An 18,015-nucleotide genomic window follows, 5' to 3' on the forward strand; every position below is an offset into this window, starting at 1 on the left:
GAACTCCAGGCCCATAAGGTAAGGACACTCCTGACAGTAGTCAACCTTCTGTCACAGGAAGCCAAGAACCACTGGGAGACCCACTAATAACAAATGAGGCAGAATTAGCTATGATAGAAGTAGAAAACACCATGTGTCAGTATGAAGATAAAGAAGACTTAACTATACTACAATCAAAGCTAAACAATGAGCAACGTAGCATTTTTCAAGATGTAACAAAAGAAATTGCACATGGTGTACAACATGAAAACAAAGAATGCACCTGTCAAAATTACAAACCTATACTATAGTTTGTCAGTGGTGAAGCTGGTTCTGGCAAAACATTCCTAATCAAAATCATCAGTAAGTTCCTTCAACAATTGGCAAACAACAAACTGTCAGCTGTTGTCACTGCCCCCACAGGTATAGCTGCCTACAACATAGGTGGTGTCACTTTACACCGATTACTACTCCTGCCAGTAGAACACCAAAACAAATGTGATTATTACAAACTTTCTGCAGAAGCTGCAATGGAACTACGCAGAGTATTGCAACAAATGATAATGCTACTAATAGATGAAGTGAGCATGGTGTCCAACCTAATGTTGGCTTTGATTCACCTCAGATTACAAGAAGTACTCAAAACAAACTATGAAGAGCTCTTTGCAGGAAAACACATTATTGTTTTCGGAGATCTTCTTCAATTGACACCAGTAAAAGGTGAGCCTATTTTTAAAACATTAGGACACAAACTCTGCCGTAAAACTGTTGGCAGCATTGGAAATATCAACCTTTGGCAACATTTCCAATACAGAGAATTAACAGAAAACATGCGCCAATCTGCAGATCTCACTTATGCCAACATCTTAAAAAGTATCAGAGTTGGTATACTTTCTAAAGAAGCAGAAGCAATATTGAAAACCCCGCACATTCATGCACTTTTTGGTGATAATGCATGTGCTACAGATGTTATGGAACAATTAGCCCACAAAAATGTCAATTGTATCGCCTTAATGCCAACCCTTGCAAGCTGTTTCAAATTCAATGAAATAATGTTAAGTAAAGAAATGCAACCAATAATGGAAATTAGCGCCACAGACAAACTAGATGTACATGGAATGACACTACCCATGTGTGACCAAGCCACAACAAGACTAAATAGTTTAGAAAAATCAATCTCAAACACAGCAGGCTTGGAAAAGATATTAAAATTATCCTTAAATTGCTGAGTAATGCTGAAACTGAACCTTGACGAGGATCAAGGACTAGTTAATGGAGCACTGGGTACAGTTGTTGGCTTTCAAACATACCCACGTGACAACAAAATTCAGTTTGTCAATATTCTCTTTGACAAACTTTCAGAAGTAAAAAGAATAGGACGCTCAAAAGCTTGATTCCTTCTCTTCAAAGACATGTATGTACGCAGAGAACAATTTTCTCTTACTCTTGCATACGCAGTCACCATTCCTAAATCACAAGGTCTTACCCTTGACAAAGCAATGATAGACATTGGTAACACAGTCTTTAAAGAAGGCCTGAGCTACGTAGCACTATCACGCTTACGTACACTTGACGGTCTATTTCTAATCAACTTTGATGCAAGTAAACTAAACGCTGATATTCCTTGCATTTTAGAATACAATAGACTTCGTTCACTATACACTCCCCATCTAAACACATATTCTGTTCCACAAAAAGTAAAACATTATAAAAGAAAAATAAATCATACAGAAAAGCAACAGGATGTCACTGCAAATCCTCCAAAGAGAGTAAGAGAAAGTAATACTTCATCAAGTGCCACAAGCAAAAAAGAATCAATTAGGGAAAGTAAACCAGGTACTTCTTCAAAGAAGGATGACAAACTCCAAAAAAGCAGTCAGATACAGAACTACCTGGTCCATTTAAACTCTCAAATATAGTTGGTGTAAGTTGCTACGCAAATGTAGCAATAAATATTCTATTTCTATTACCACCAATTGTTGAGAACATTTACTTACACAGTACAGACCCATTGTGTTTGCAAATGTTAGTACTTCACAGAAATGCAGCAAACAATCCTGACAACACGTATAGTGTTTATGGAATAAGACGACAATTGGACTACTGTGCTGGAATGGTGCAATTTACTATAAACTCACAGGAAGATCCACAAGAATTTCTAATGTACTTACTACAAGTACTGGAAAACAAAAACATACCTATAAATTAAATCTTCCAGATCTCATACATGTGGAAACATACATGCACTCTCTGCAACAATGTGACACAAGAACAAATCCCCAATGAACGCTTTGTGTATATATCAATACCTAATTGTGAATCCGTTCCATTTCAGCAACTTGTACAAAATGCAAACCATGGTAGATTTTGTTCGACCTGCAATTCAGATAATCACTCCACGTTAGTAATACAAACACATAGTAAATACGTAATACTAATGCTTCTACATTACAATGCAGATGGTACCAAAAACAACTGCAAGCTGACTGGGTTCACACATGGTCAAATATCACTTGGTAGGAAAATCTTCACAACAATATGTATAATCTACCACGCAGGAGCCAAAACCAATTCAGGGCACTACACTGCATATATAAAAAAGAAATGTGGATGGTTTGAATGTAATGATAGTACCATTACTCTAAAGCAGAGATTACCAGCAAATCTTACAAACGCTTATTTAATGTTCTTAAAACCAAAATTTGATAACTAAACTGTACTTAAACCTTAAGTACACTTGTAGTAAAAAAAATAAACTGTCACAATATTCCAAAAGCTATCTAACTGCCCAAAGATGCTACAACAACTAATCAGATAAATTAATACCACTCAAATAGAGAAAAAAGTAGACAGTTAGAATACGTCAATTGGTATCTAACTGTCCCAAAATTTGGAAATATCCAAACAGATAAATCAATACCACGAAATTATATAAAAAAATAAACAGTTAGAATACGCCTACTGGTATCTAACTGCTCCAAAATTTTACAATATCCAAACAAATACCTAATATCTTACTGCTCCCAAAAACTAGAACAATCCAATGTATAAAGCATTAGCTAGAAACAACAAGTAAAGACTGAAAACAAACAAACACATAAACTGTAGCATAACAGGAAAAGTTTTTTTTCTAATCCACCATGGATTTTTTTCTCCCACAGACCCAATGATTTTAGCAACAAACATAGAAACTGAGCAAATTGCACAGTACTCTGGTTTGTCATCTACTAAATATGATGGTCAAAAAAAAGAAGAAAATGGTGATTGTACAATGTAATAAGTCTTTATAAAATACTAATACTAACATGCTGTTTTCTTTTATCACAGAAATGAACAAGAAAAACATGGACTCCCGTTACTAAACCAAATAGTAAGTATAACATGATAAATACAACCATCGCAGCATATCACACCCATACTGGCTTATACCATTGTTCCTTATAAATTTGTTTTTGACCCAAAGTTATAAGCCACTATGAGTGTGATATGCAGCGGTGCTTGTGGCCAGGGCATAGACTCTTGGGTGCATGGCATATGAGTGTGATATGCTGCGGTGGTTGTGGCCAGGTCATAGAGTCTTCGGTGCATGGCCAAATGGCCAAATGGCCATGCACCCAACATTCTATACCCTGGCCACAACCACCGCAGCATATCACACCCATAGATTCAAGCATTGCAACCATTTTAAGGTCCGCGGACACAAGGAAGTTCCTAGGACACATTCAACTTGCCAGAGGACGATACGGACAGCGTCCTCAGGACACACCCATTTTCTTTATGTATGAACATTTCAAGACACCGCAAGTGTTATTAGAACACTTTCAACTTGACACCGAATCCATTCTGTTTATTTACGAACATTTCAGAACAGCCGTGTTGTCCGCAGACAAATCGAACACAACAAAAGCGTCTAGCACATAAAGAAAATACAACATTGCACCTATCTCATACTGCCCCACCCTCCCCAAACACTCTTACACACCAACACACTCCACTAAATACAATTTTTAAACCAAGTTTCACCTCGCTGTCTGCGGTCGTCCGCGAATGCAAGATGGCGGGCGCCACAGAAAATCTGACGCGGTTCACGCCCCATGCCGTCCAATCAGCAAACACCTTGCATGTCCATGGGGGAGTATGAGATAGGTTCAATGTTTTGTTTTTTTATATGCTAGACGTTTTTGTTGCGTTCGATTTGTCCGCGGAGAACACGGCTGTTCTGACATTTTGTAAATAAATTAAATGGTGGGGTGTTTAGAGGACGGAGTATGTGTCATTTTTGTTTGCAAGGAAGGTAAAAATGAGCTATGAACACTCGCGGTCTACTTAATTGTGGTTACCAGTCATTTGGTCGAAAACCAAATGATCGAATGCCATTTGATCGAATGCCAAATGGTTGAAAAAATGGTCGATTTCTTTTTTTTTTATGGGGGGTCCCCGTCCCAACCCCCCTTTTTCTTTATTATTTTTTTTTACCAACTGAAACGGAAAAAAAATATAAATAAATAAATAAAAAAATTCAACCTTTTTTTTCGACCAATTGGTATTCGACCAAATGGTCATTCGATCTTTTATTTTCGACGAAATGACTGGACACCCTTAATTGTTCATAAATACACAAACTGGGGGTGTCCTCAGGACGCTGTCCGTATTGTAATCTGTCTAGTTGAATGTGTTCTAAGAACACTCGCGATGTCCCGAAATGGTTGCAATTACACAAAACGGGGGTGTTCTGAGAACGTTGTTTGTATTGTTCGTTGTCAGGGTGAAAGTGTTTTACGACCACTCCTTTTGGCTGCTAATAGTACAATTTCCTATGGGCGTCAACCGACTTTTTGTCCACTAAAGAAACAATAAATCCGGCTGGTGTGCGCCGACATTATGTGATAATGCTATGACTGGCGCTATTGACCTGGCTGACTTGCTTTTGTGACACTAAATCATATCTCTCGCCCCTAAGCCTGATATTATCAAAGCATTCATATTCCCCGCCTCTCTTCGTGACGTTACAGGGTGCGTCATCAAACGCGCCCAGTCCTCTCCAGTCCTAAGTGACTTTACACAGAACCCGGAAGACAACACATATTATGTCACAACACAGCACGCAACAAATTCGGAATATGAAACAGTGATTTAAAAGCAAACAGCAAGATTGTAAATTTTGTAAAGTACATTTATTTGACATCAAATGTTTAGAGAATATTCAGCAATTTGCATTTGTCTTTGTTGTCGATCCGCAAAAGTTCATGTTGAGGCACGCGATGTTCCTTTGCTGTACAGAGGGTGTTAGATCAGCTTACAACTCAGTGCGCCACAATTCGGAATATGAAACTGTGGTTTAAAAGTAAACAGCAGGATTGTACATTTGGTAAAGTACATTTATTTCACATGAAATGTTTAGTGAATATTCAGCGATTTGCTATTGTCTCTGCTGTCGATCAGCAAAAGTTTATTTTGAGCCACGCGTTGTTCATTTGCGGTAGATAGGCTGTTGGTTTAGGATAAAAGCAGTAAATGGTCCCTCTGATAATAGGAAGGTTTCTCCAAAAACGAGCCATTAGACCACCCTATTGGTTGGTATGTTGTTTGTAGCCGCTAGTACTGCGTAAGGGCATATTGGTCCTTGCCGATTGTCCCATAAAATGGTGAGGGTCATGAAGTTGCATATTTGGACCTGCACCTGGCAGTTGAAGACCCCATCCGCTGGAGTCTGTAAATCGTGACATAGGCAAAATGGGGCCACATACCTGTTTTAAAAAACATAAATTAGTCTCACCAGCCAATCTTCATTAAAAATCATCATTTTATTTATTAGGGCGTGAAACTATTTGCTATCGAAGATAGTGCAACGGAGTATGTTAATAATAAAATAATAATATTTTCCCATTCATATAGCACTAAGAACCGTGAGGTATGTAAGCGGTGCTTATTATTAACCACGGTGTGTGGTGCTCATTTATCGACCATGATGAAAGGCTGAGTTTGGCCTTGCCGGGATTCGAACTTGCGTTAGCAAGCTGTGCACGGATGTCAAATCGAGCGTTGTACTCGCTGTGCCACTTGACAGGCTACAGTGAAGTGGCACAGCGAGTAGAGCGCTTGACCGCCTATAGACCGGTTAAATTATTTCTATTAACCCACCCTGTGTCGTCTGCCTTTTTCAGAGCCCTCTAAACGACAGGGGATCGATCAATTTGGCGGTGATAGTGCGCGGTAGAAAACATTATGCCACTTTCAATGAACAAGTTCAACTTGAGCGGTCTTTAATGCTACGCTATTGTAATTATATTTGGTATAAAATAATCTAAAGGGTTACTTACAGTACAATTGCATTTTCCATTGACTACGAGTAGTGCAGTCCCAAAATACGACTCCGCGTGTGCGAACGATCTTTCGCATAGTGATATAATATATAAAAGTGGTTTCGTTTCAGAAATTTCATCCTTATCTTCTCTTACGTTTTAGCAACACTCCTTCAAGAGAAGTCTTTCATCACAATCTCTGTCTGTCAAGGTCAAAACACAATACAACCTTATAGTCCGCTTCGTGAGCCTCTCCGGGGCCCAAGAAAAAAATGGAAGCAGCTGACCTTCACTGTGAACGAGCATAAATTCTTACTTTGCAACATTCTGTGTAAAGCCATCTGTGAGAAGTTGGTTTCTGCACGCCATGTTTGTATATTGTTTGCGTGATATTAAAAAAAGTTTGTTTAATGGTCGTTATGGTTTTAAGTACAGCCGAAAGACCCCTGAAAATCGCAAGTTATGGTAAGCTATGAGAAATAACTCGCGCCACCACCGTGCACTGCTAAGACTAACACCCAGGACATCAAAGATGACATCGCAAATGTCATTGATGAAATCACTGATGACATCACATGTGTATGTACTTTTCATGGAATTTGTGCACTAGGGATTTTTATTATAATGTTACGAAAAAAGTGTCAAGGATATTGCAATAAATATCATACCGTTATTAGTGCTTTGAACGATGCATTGATATAAATTGCATTGTATTATGGGATTCTATCTAGTATACTGAGCTACTAATGGAGAAACATAGCATTGTGTGCAGAGTACAAGATGAAAGTATAATATTTGTAATGTTAATATGTTGAATAATGAAATGATAATTGTCTTGAAATGTTCGAAAATTCACAAAATGGGGGTGTTCTGAGGACATTATTCGTATTGTGTGATTGCTTAGCTGTATGCAATGAGGGAATGGCACAGAGAGTAAAGTGGATGCCGTCTGCGGACACCGCGGCTGTTCGTGGACAGGGAGTGCTACATCCGGGTTTTTCCAGGAAATCCAACATGGAAAGAAGACTGTACGGATCAGCCAATCAGATGTCGAAGTTGTGGATTTGTGTTGAAAGAGACTGCGTGTGGTGAAGATGGCAGAGTGGAGAAAGTTAGGGTGTTGGTGCTCGGAGATATGTTTGTGCATGGTTTACAGCAGTACGCTGAATGCAGGCATGTTGCAAAGAACTTTGATGTGAAAGGAGTGGAGGTGGTGTGGAGCAGTGTGTCTGATTGCAATGTACAGGGAAGTGTAAAAGTTTGTGAGGATATGGCCACGATGAACAGTCCACATGTGGTAGTTTTGCACTATGGTGCTTTCCATTTGGGCAACGTCAGTGCCCCTACTTTGTTGGCTGATTTGGAACGCTTGGTTCAAGCCGTAATGAAGATCCTTCCGAATGCGAAAGTAATTTTTTCTGGATTGCTACCTAGGGCAATATGGGACAATAGTTCAGTTTTTTGTCCTCAGCAAAACATTGCTAGGTGTGTCATCAACCGAGGCATGTGTGCCTTCATGCTTAGAGCTGGTATGTTCTTCTGTAACAATGAGAATATTGATGCCAGTAATGCTGTTAACACAGGTTTCAGGAATAAACACTCAACAAATACAGTTTCAATCCCAGTTCCCCCCAGCAAGCTTAGAGAGAAACAGGAATGATTTCAAAACAGGTCAAACACTGAAAAATGGATTTAATTCTCTAAATTGGATTCAAAACTAGTGGGAGCCACTTTGTATAGTTTTAGGTAAACACTAGCAATGATTATTGGATAACTAGCAGATTGAAAACTGAATTCTGGGTCAGAGGCAAAGAATAGCTCTTTTACACGTGATGAAATTAAGCCAAACGTAAAATCTGCAGCAAACTTTTCAGCGCGCGAGAAACAAGATTACAGACAAACTAGAGTTAGTTTGTTGGAAAGCTGAGGATATTAGCTTCAATTTGACAATTAGATTTCGTTTCTAGCATGCACGGTTCAGAAGTTATGGAGGTTTTAGTAGAGGTCATTTTTTTTTCAGAAAGAGTCAAGATTTTCAAATGGAAGATGGGCTTTTGAATTACAAACAAGATTTCCTCTCATTAGGGAGGCTATGAAGATACAAGATACCCAACCGGACAGCCACCAGAACAGCGGCACCTCTGTTCTGACTTTTACCCGCTGAGACACTTGTCTTTTTTCAGCAGATACATTAGCGCAAAGATGATATTATCACTACTATTATCAACTGACTATATGGTTGAGGGAAAGATTCAGGAAAAGAAAAGAGATTCTACAATGCAGTTCTGGATATGATAGAATGGGTTGGACACGATTACTCAAGGATAAGAGACTGGCTTTGGACAATTATATGCTACAGATACTCCCAACTACTGTTTGGAATAGGCCCGTCAAAGATCTGGTCAAAGGTTTTGGACTGGAATTCTGCTAGTCCACCAGACAGGATTCAGGGCTCGGTTCTGCACTCAGCACAGCACTCTGGACACTGCACGGCCTCTGGACTGGATCTGACGGGTTAGTTATGGGTTACAGCTATCTGGTTACAGCTCTGCTCTACTGGTTTGGATCTCTGGGTTCTAGCAAGAGTTCTTGGCGAGAAAGCAGACACAGCACAGCCAGGCTGTTCAGTTTTTGGTGTGCCCATTGGAGGTCTGGGGGTAAAATCAGGTTTCAAGATTTTAAAAGGCCAGCTGAGAAGGGTTCAGCTTTGGAATTGGGCCTCTCTGCTTTCAAAGTTCTGGAGTCTTGGATCTGGGTTTTTCCTGCAGAGCGCTTCGCCAGTAAATCAGTTGATGGGTGAATCTGTGTCTCTAGGTCCAAAACTGTCCCTATTTATGTATTTCCGTAAGGGGTGGGTATGCTGCATTATACTAGGCACACCCTCTAGGAATCTTATTGGTCAGGGTCTGTCCTCTCCTGATTTGAGAAGGAACACATGGTTTCATGATGATGTGGCATTTTACAATCCAGGGAGTACCTCCCCTTTGTTTCAGTACAGTAAATCTATTTTTCAGATAAATCATATTTACAATATGACCAACTTGCTAATACTACATATTCACATCACATATTTAGTAGAGCACGTATCTGTCCGAGTCCCAACTCAGTGAGAGCTTTGGTTCAAATTTGATAGTTTTTCACGCTTTTGGTGGGGTACCCAGTGTCAGATCTGTCCCCATTTTTCTACATATATGCGCATGACATCTGGGCATAATACTGTGAAGTTTCATATTTCTAGCATTATCACAATTGCTACAACATCAACATTTCGGTAGTCCTGTCTCTGAACATCGCAGAGTTCAGAGTAGTTTCCAACTGTGAGCAGCATTTTCATAACAACAACCTAAAAATTACAGATTTGTACATGTTTTGCACAGTTCTCTACGAGTCTTTTTTCAAAAAGATATTTCCTTGTGATTTAAGATTCACAAATCTGTCTGATCCCACCCCCATGGTTTGCTGGGCCCAGAGCAGTCCAGGGCTCTCTTCCTGCTGGCAATTGGTTTCTGTTGACACCTGAATGTGCATTCCCTTTCAGTCCAGGAAGCCTATTGTTTCTTCCCAGAGAAGCAGAGCAAATTCTCCTTTTTTATTAGCATCTAAATGATATTTCCTGGGCAGAGAGCAAAAGGAAGGCACCCTTTGTTGGAGCAAACTGTGGAATGTGCCTTTGAAGTACTGTGTGGCCTCAGTTCACTTGAAAACATTTTGTTTAAAATTGTCTTTTGCTAAACTAAATCTTATATTTTCAACATGTATACACACAGATCTCTTAATTCCAGTCTTTTTAAAACATAGAAATTGAATTGTAGCAACCTATATTGCTTTTTATGGCATGTCTCTTCTTTTCCACAATTTGATCTTAATGTACAAGTTTAAACTACAGGGTAAGTAAATGACAGCTTTGACACAGGTGAGCGGCGGTACTGCGCCCATATCCTGATATATTTTTCCAGGCAAGCACCTTTTTGAATGGGGATATTTTTGTGATGAAATGTGCTTCTCCTGACATTGTGCTTATGGGGAATCCTTAGATGAGATGATAGTTAACACCCAACAAGGATGTTCGATCTTTCCTGAGATTTGGGAATCATGATTTTGCAATTTCAACAGCCAAGGAAATACAGATTTTAAATCACTTCTGGGTTTTCCTGGCAATACAGCACTGCCTTTTCAGGTAATTCCATCTCACTCTATGGGCAGCCCAATGACAGTTCTGGCAGTGTGGTCTCCTGTTTTACCACTGACATAGGCCAAATAGAGTTGAGGCCTATTTTCCGGTTTCCCTTGCGCACTTCTCAAAGATTTTTAGCGTGCATTCTGTTGTTTCTGATGAAAGCAGCACCCAGTGATGTTGCAGGGCAGAGCCTAGTGGGTCAGAACATCCCACAAACCAGTGCAGGTCCCGATACTGAATACATTAACAAGAAATGTGAGTGGTTTGAATGCAATGATACTTCCATTGCTCTGAAGCACAGATTACCAGCACATCTTGCAAATCCCTACTTAATATTCCTGAAACCTAAATGTACTCACTGACCTACAAAACTAGCATACCCTACTCCCAATACCCAACAACAGGTATGTAACTGCAAACGAAAAATAACCTTCTGCCCTGTGAAACTGTAACAACTTAGAATACACCAACTAGCCCATGAGTACATCACTTGTGCAGCTATACAGTTTGTTCCCCAGTGACCCAATGATTATAGGCACAGAAACAACAACTGTGGAAAACACACACTAACATTGTTTCACCCATAGTACATAAAAAGAAAAGTACTGAGTATGAAGGTCTACAAACTGTCCTCTCTCACCTGTAAAATTAGCAACTGTTAGAATAAGCCTACGGCTATCTAACTATGCCCATACCACTGCAATAAATATGTGACTGCACCTAACTGCACCCATAATACTGAAATGACACTTGGCAATAGTGGAAAATGGAAATCCGCCAACAAGAATGAAGGTGCTTGAAAACATACCCTGCAAAACTGTGAAACTGTAAACAGTCATAATACGCCAACTGGTATCTAACTGCAACCATAATACTGCAATATTACTTCCCATTATTACCAAATTTGTAATCCACCAGCAAAAATTAAAGTACTTCTGAGGAAGCCCTTCAAGACGTATTAAGTTTCAAGAGCCAGAATACACCAACTGGTATCTCAGTACACCCACAGTACTACAATGTTACTTCCAGCAGTCAAACTGCTAAAATCGACTTTCAAAAATCAAACTGCTACAAAACAAACCATCATGAACTGTCAAACTACCAACAGTTACAATGCGCCAACAGGTATCTAACTGCCCCCACAGTACTGCAACATTAGTTGTCAATAGTACAGTACTTAGAGAACACCAAGAGAAATCAAACAGCATAAAAAGATACTGTTAAAAATAGGAACCAGATAAACAGTTAGAATATGCCAACTGGTATCTAACTTCAACCATAGCACCACCACTTCTGAAAAGCAAAACACATACACCATTTAAATTCCTCCTACTGCAACAGTGCTTGTAACAGCAAGCCCACATAGATGTGCACATTAAACATTTCACGTAACATCAACTGAATGTAGAAGGTTTTCTTTTTTATCGTGCATGGATTTTCTTTTCCACAGGCCCAATGATTATGCAACCAAACACAGGAACTGAGCACAGTGCACAGTACACTTGTTTGAAACATAGTACTTGAGGGTCCACAAAGTACATGAATGTCTGAAATTGTGTACAATATGACATTATGAAGTATCTTCCCTAACATGTTATGTATTTTATCACAGACAATGAAACAAAGATTTCCCCTGCATTTCCACATGCAACAGAGAAAATGTGTGCCCATAGTGCCACAATATTCAAATGTATCAGTTCCACTTCAGTGATATTCTGTCACTGTCTTTCAAAAAGGTATACAGTGCCTCAACAACATGTACAATGAGTATACACTTATTGGTCATGCTTCTTTGTAATGGGCAAATTGCATTTCTATACACATGTTTGTGTATTGCAATGCCAGTGTGCACATTCGTGGGTGCATATGCTTATTTCAGACACTTTTATTTTCATTTGCTCTACATCTGCGTTGATTTCTACGGACTTGCTTTTTGGTAGGCATTCTTTGGGGTCTGTTGAAAAAAAAAGAAGGAATGTGTTGGGCTGTTCTGCAATGTATCTATGCTGTGTGCATGAGTGTCTTAGTATGATGTTAAGGATGTATGTGGTGGTGTGTGATTGTGCATTGGGCAGCTACAACTAGTTGGGAAGGCTATTCTTGTATTTGTGTGTTACTATACTGGGGTTCAGATGACAGTAGAAAGTAAGCTAGTGGTGAGGAGAAGCTCTAATACTAAATCTAATGGTATAGAATTAAAACAGGTCTTTGTTCTGCAATACTAACAGTCTAGGGGCTGATTTATGGAATTTGTGCGCTGAAAAAGAGGGATTTGTGCGCCATTCTGCCTGCAAATCCCTGTTTAACAAATGGGGATTTGTGGGCAGAATGGTGCACAAAATCCCGTTTTTCGGCGCACAGATTCCATGAATCAACCCCACAGTGTGATTGAGTAACAGTAAGAATATTATGGTAGTATTGTACTTACTCTTTCTGTTTGGAATGAGCAGGTTTCTTCTGAGTTGTTGTTTGTACATCAGATGCTGCTGGTTTTCAGGAGAGTGGTCTTCACTGAAATTATAAAAGAAAGAATTTAGTAATTTTGTGTGTTTATAGCACTGATGTTAATTTAGACGTTGATTTTTTATGTGTTTGTAGTAGTGTTCTCGTTTGAAAACTTGAGAATAGTATGCACATGCACTTTCCATTGCCTATGTGCATCCTGTATATTTTACTTAGAATCTGTTAGTTGAACATGCTTTACAAATAAATATAATAGTAAGCATATAAAGCTCACTTGGCTTCTTAAGGCTGTGTTATTGGATGTTAGGAGGTAGAAGAAATAATGATATACTTATTTTGCAATTTTTATAAGGTAAATGGCAGAAACGGTGTAGAAAAGCATATAATGTGTGCATTTGTGAAGGTGTGGGTAATAAAGCAGAAGGATGTGATGTACAGGCAGTGGTGTTATTTCGCTGGGAGCTTTTCAATGATAGTGTCTATCTTTGTGAGTTATAGAGATGCATTAAGTTATCCTGGCTGTGTGTAATTTTATAATACACTACTAAGTGTTTTTCGACAATTGTACTGTTATTTCTCCCATCTTTTAATATTAAGTTACACTTTTTTAGATAGCTGTGTGTGTAAAAAAGGAATTTAGATAGCAGACAAGTTTGGAAGTGACAGTTGATTATTATAGCAGATGCAAAAAATGAGAGTAAGTTCATTTTATAGGTTATTCAGGTTAAGTGGCAGTTATCCTGTTTATATGCATTCATAAGAGTTGTACATGTACTGTGCAGAAAATTTGCATACCAGTAGTTTGTATTCATGCATGTGGATATGCAGGCAGCTGCAAGTAGAAATCTTGGAGATTTATACAGTAGTTTGTGTAGTAGGTGCTTTCCAATGACATGAGACTTGCACTCAGAGTGATCAACAGTATATTTGAAGTGTTGAACTATGATGATGGAGTTAGATGTAGCGGTCTTGGATGTGATTGGTGGATGGTTGTATGACTGCTTAGCTGTATCCAATGAAGGAATGGCACAGAGAGTGAAGTTGAAAGGGTAGAAGGGACGTCTAAGAGTTACGCGGTCCACGGACATCACGGCTGTCCGCGGACAGGGCGTGCCACAGCCAGAGTTTTCCAGCCAATCCAGCATGGAAAGGGGACTGTAGAGATTAGCCACTCAGGTGTTGAGGTTGTCGATTTGTGTTGAAAGAGGCTTTGTGTAGTGAAGATGGCAGAGGTGGAGAAAGTCAGGGTGTTGGTGGTTGGAGATATGTTTGTGCATGGTTTACAGCAGTATGCTCAATGCAGACATGTGGCAAACAATTTTGATGTTAAAGGAGTGGAGGTGGTGTGGAGCACTGTGCATCTATGTCAGTGCCCCTACTTTGTTGGCAGATATGGAACACTTGGTTCAAGCAGTAATGAACATCCTTCCAAATGCCAAAGTTATTTTTTCTGGATTAGTACCTAGTGCAATATGAGACAATAGTTCTGTTTTTTGTCCTCAGCAAAACATTGCTAGGTGTCCAATCAACCAAGGCATGTGTGCTTTCATGCTTAGGGCTGGTATTTTCTTCTGGAATAATGAGAATATTGATTCCAGTAATGCTGTTTATTTTAACGAAGATGGCATTTATTTATCTTTTGCGGGAAATGCCATGCTGTTTTAGAATGTGAGGGTTGCTTTGGAGAAGGTTATGTGAAGATTTTAGGAGTAAAGTAAGTGCTACTTTGGAGACACAGCATCATCCAGCCATAATTATAATTCATTGTGGAGGGAAAAGTTTAGGACATGTGTCTGGAATTTCTTTGCAATTTGCAATGAAGGAAGGACTTGGGAAGGTCATGGACATGTTTCCAAATTCCCAAGTAATTTTTTCTCATATTGCACAGAGACAAATGTGGCTGCGTTCTTCTTCATTTGGTCCACAAATGGAGAAAGCGAGGCACAATGTCAGTAAGGCTGTTTGTGCCTTTCTAAGAGATGTTGGCATGCCATCTTTTCACAATGAAAATATTATGTTTCGCAGCACATACATTATTCGCAGAGATGGAGTCCATCTTACTTATGCTGGCAATCAGATTTTTCTGAGAAATGTACAAAATGCATTACGACCTTTTTTGGAATTACAGCTATCTATTTTTCAGTAGGTGTTGACCATTCCAAGTTTTTCAAACACAAACAAACACCACCAAAAGGCTCTTTTCAGAGCTACCACTTCCTCCCAGAGAAAAGGGCAATGGCTATGATAGGGCTGCACCCCAACATTTTAAATGTCTGCAAACTGTCCGCGGACTAAAATGCACAGGGCCCTGCTCCATTTATTCGCCACTTCTATTTTTAAACTGTGAAAGGTGGCTCTGAAAAGAGCATTTCTTTGGGAGGGGGGTTTGTTGTTTTATATTTTTTTGTTTTTTACACACAACACACTAGGAGAGGAGGGGAAAGGAGGGTAAGGAAGGATACCAACCATGGGGATAAGAAGGGACAGGTGGAGAGAGGAAGATGTAGGGTGGGCCTTATTTAGGTAGGTAGCAGACCTTCTCATGCTCTTTGACCGCAGTCTCAAAAGCACTCTGAAGACTCTTCCCCCTGCAGAGTACTGTGTCGCAGTACATACACAGTATTGTGACCCTCGAAAGGTAAGTGTCAACAGCATCATAGATGGCCTGTGAGGCAGCTGGAGGGATGCGCTGTCCTAAAGGAGTGTATCTTGTGGTGACAGGAGCGGAAACAGAGGCTGTTGTAGAGGAACTCAACCTACTACCTACTTATCACAAGGTAATCACAAGGGACAACCTTGCAAACGGCCCCACCGTGGAACGACCTTAGGTGTCGCTTCATGGATGCCGTACCAAAGCTGTAAGAACCAGGCCTCCCATGACTCAGCACCATTTTGCACTGGTTGCAGGTGACCTTGTTCACACGTGCTTTTCTTACATCACCATGAATGGTAAACAACTGCCACACCCAAGACTCACGGCGAGTGCTGGTAGTAGGGACTTCCACTACCTCATCCTCTTCATCCTCTTCATCCTCCTCCTCTACATCCTCACGCCTGTTCCCCTCTGCAGGCGCCTGGGGAGGTGGTGGTGGTGGAGGGGTTTGGGGTGGTCCTGAGGCACTAGTAGCACGAGCTGGAGCAGCAACCATAGATGCCATCATGTCTGATGATGGGAAGCAGCAAGAGCAGCAAGATCAGCAAAAGCTAATATAGACAATGCTCAGGTAGACAGGAGCACAATGAGGATGAGCTCTGGGGTGTGCCCTTTGATAGGGGTGCTGGTGTGCGCTCCACGGACAGCCACGCTGTACGCAGACAGATCAAACACCCCAAAAGGCTCAAAAAGTTCCAAACAGTATGTAGAAAGCCAGGGTCATTGTCTGGGACATGTGAAATGGGGAATCTATACTGTAAAATACTTTGGATTGTCCAAAAGAGTACTTTTAAAATGTTCGGGGACCCGGACAGTGTTCGCAAATCAGGACACATGCTCAGCATGGGTGCGGTCACATGATGATGTCGCGAACACGTCCGTGAATGCGATGGGTGTCCGCACTACACCAAATGCATAGGAACGGTCGTGCGCATGCGCGCGGTTGTTCTACGGACAGTGTTCGGGTCCTCAAACTAATTAAAAGTGCGACACACGTGAGACAGACAATTACAGACAGGTGCGATGTTCGTAGTTGTTATGGGTGTGGTGCGCATGTGAGTAGATGTTCTACAGACAGTACGGACAGGTATAGTGTCCTTAGGACACCTCCATTTTGGTTAATTGTGAACATTCCGGACACCAAATATGTTCTAAGAACAGTTCCATCTTGCTTGCGGACAGTACGGATAGGTATGGTGTCCTTAGAACACCTCCATTTTGGTTAATTGCAGACATTCTGGACACGAAGCATGTTCTAAGAACAGTTCTATCTTGATTGCGGATAGTACGGACAGGTATAGTGTCCTTAGGACACCTCCATTTTGGTTAATTGCAGACATTCCAGACACCGAGTGTGTTCTAAGAACAGTTCCATTTTGCTTGCGGACAATACGGACAGTTATAGTGTCCTTAGGACACCTCCATTTTGGTTAATTGCAGACATTCCGGACACCAAGTTTGTTCTAAGAACAGTTCCATCTTGCTTGCGGACAGTATGGACAGGTATAGTGTCCTTAGGACACCTCTATTTTGGTTAATTACAGGCATTCCAGACACCGAGTGTATTCTAAGAACAGTTCCATTTTGCTTGTGGACAATACGGACAGGTATAGTGTCCTTAGGACACCCCCATTTTGATTCATTGCAGACATTCCGGACACCGAGTGTGTTCTAAGAACAGTTCCATTTTCATTGCAGACAATACGGACAGGTATAGTGTTCTTAGGACACCCCCATTTTGGTTCATTGTAGACATCCCGGACACTCGCACTGTCCGCGGACACCCCAACTGCCTTTTAAAAAAAGAAAGACACAGAGGACTGAATTAAAACACACATAATAATTTTTTTATTATATACAAATATAACATTTATGAAAGAGAGGGGGAAGCAGAAACTGACACAGATACAGGGGAATTAGGGGTTTGGAGAGGATAGATGGGAGAGGATGAAGGGATGGAAGTCTCATCATAACATTTTTATTGGTGGTTGGGGTTTGGGGATAGTTGCCTGGGACATGGAGAGGGGGAACAGGTACATGTGGGATAATGATATTGATTTTTTTCTTTTATATGGTCCTCCCAAAAATGTTTTAAAAGATTGAGTTTTTCCATAAGCATATCCATTTTTTGTTCCATGCGCTGCAGAGTATTTTGTAATGTCTCTTTTTCTATATTATTTTCAATGTTTGTATGGTCTGTTAAAAAATATATATATGTTAAGTACACATAAAGTAATGATTATAAATGTGCTTATATAGAGAGGTGTCTACCATTAGTATCACTGTCTTCAGTCATTTCCTCATGTGAGAAATGTTCTTCAAGCCATTTCAAAGTACTGGACATTTCTGTGTAAAAAAATATATTACTTATAGTGTACCTAATACAGAACGTTTAGAAATATAAAAGAAAAATGAAGTTTACTTACTAGTTTCTGGTAAAT

This window comes from Ambystoma mexicanum, chromosome 7q, assembly GCF_040938575.1.
Source record: "Ambystoma mexicanum isolate Mex_15411 chromosome 7q, UKY_AmexF1_1, whole genome shotgun sequence".
NCBI lineage: Eukaryota > Metazoa > Chordata > Amphibia > Caudata > Ambystomatidae > Ambystoma > Ambystoma mexicanum.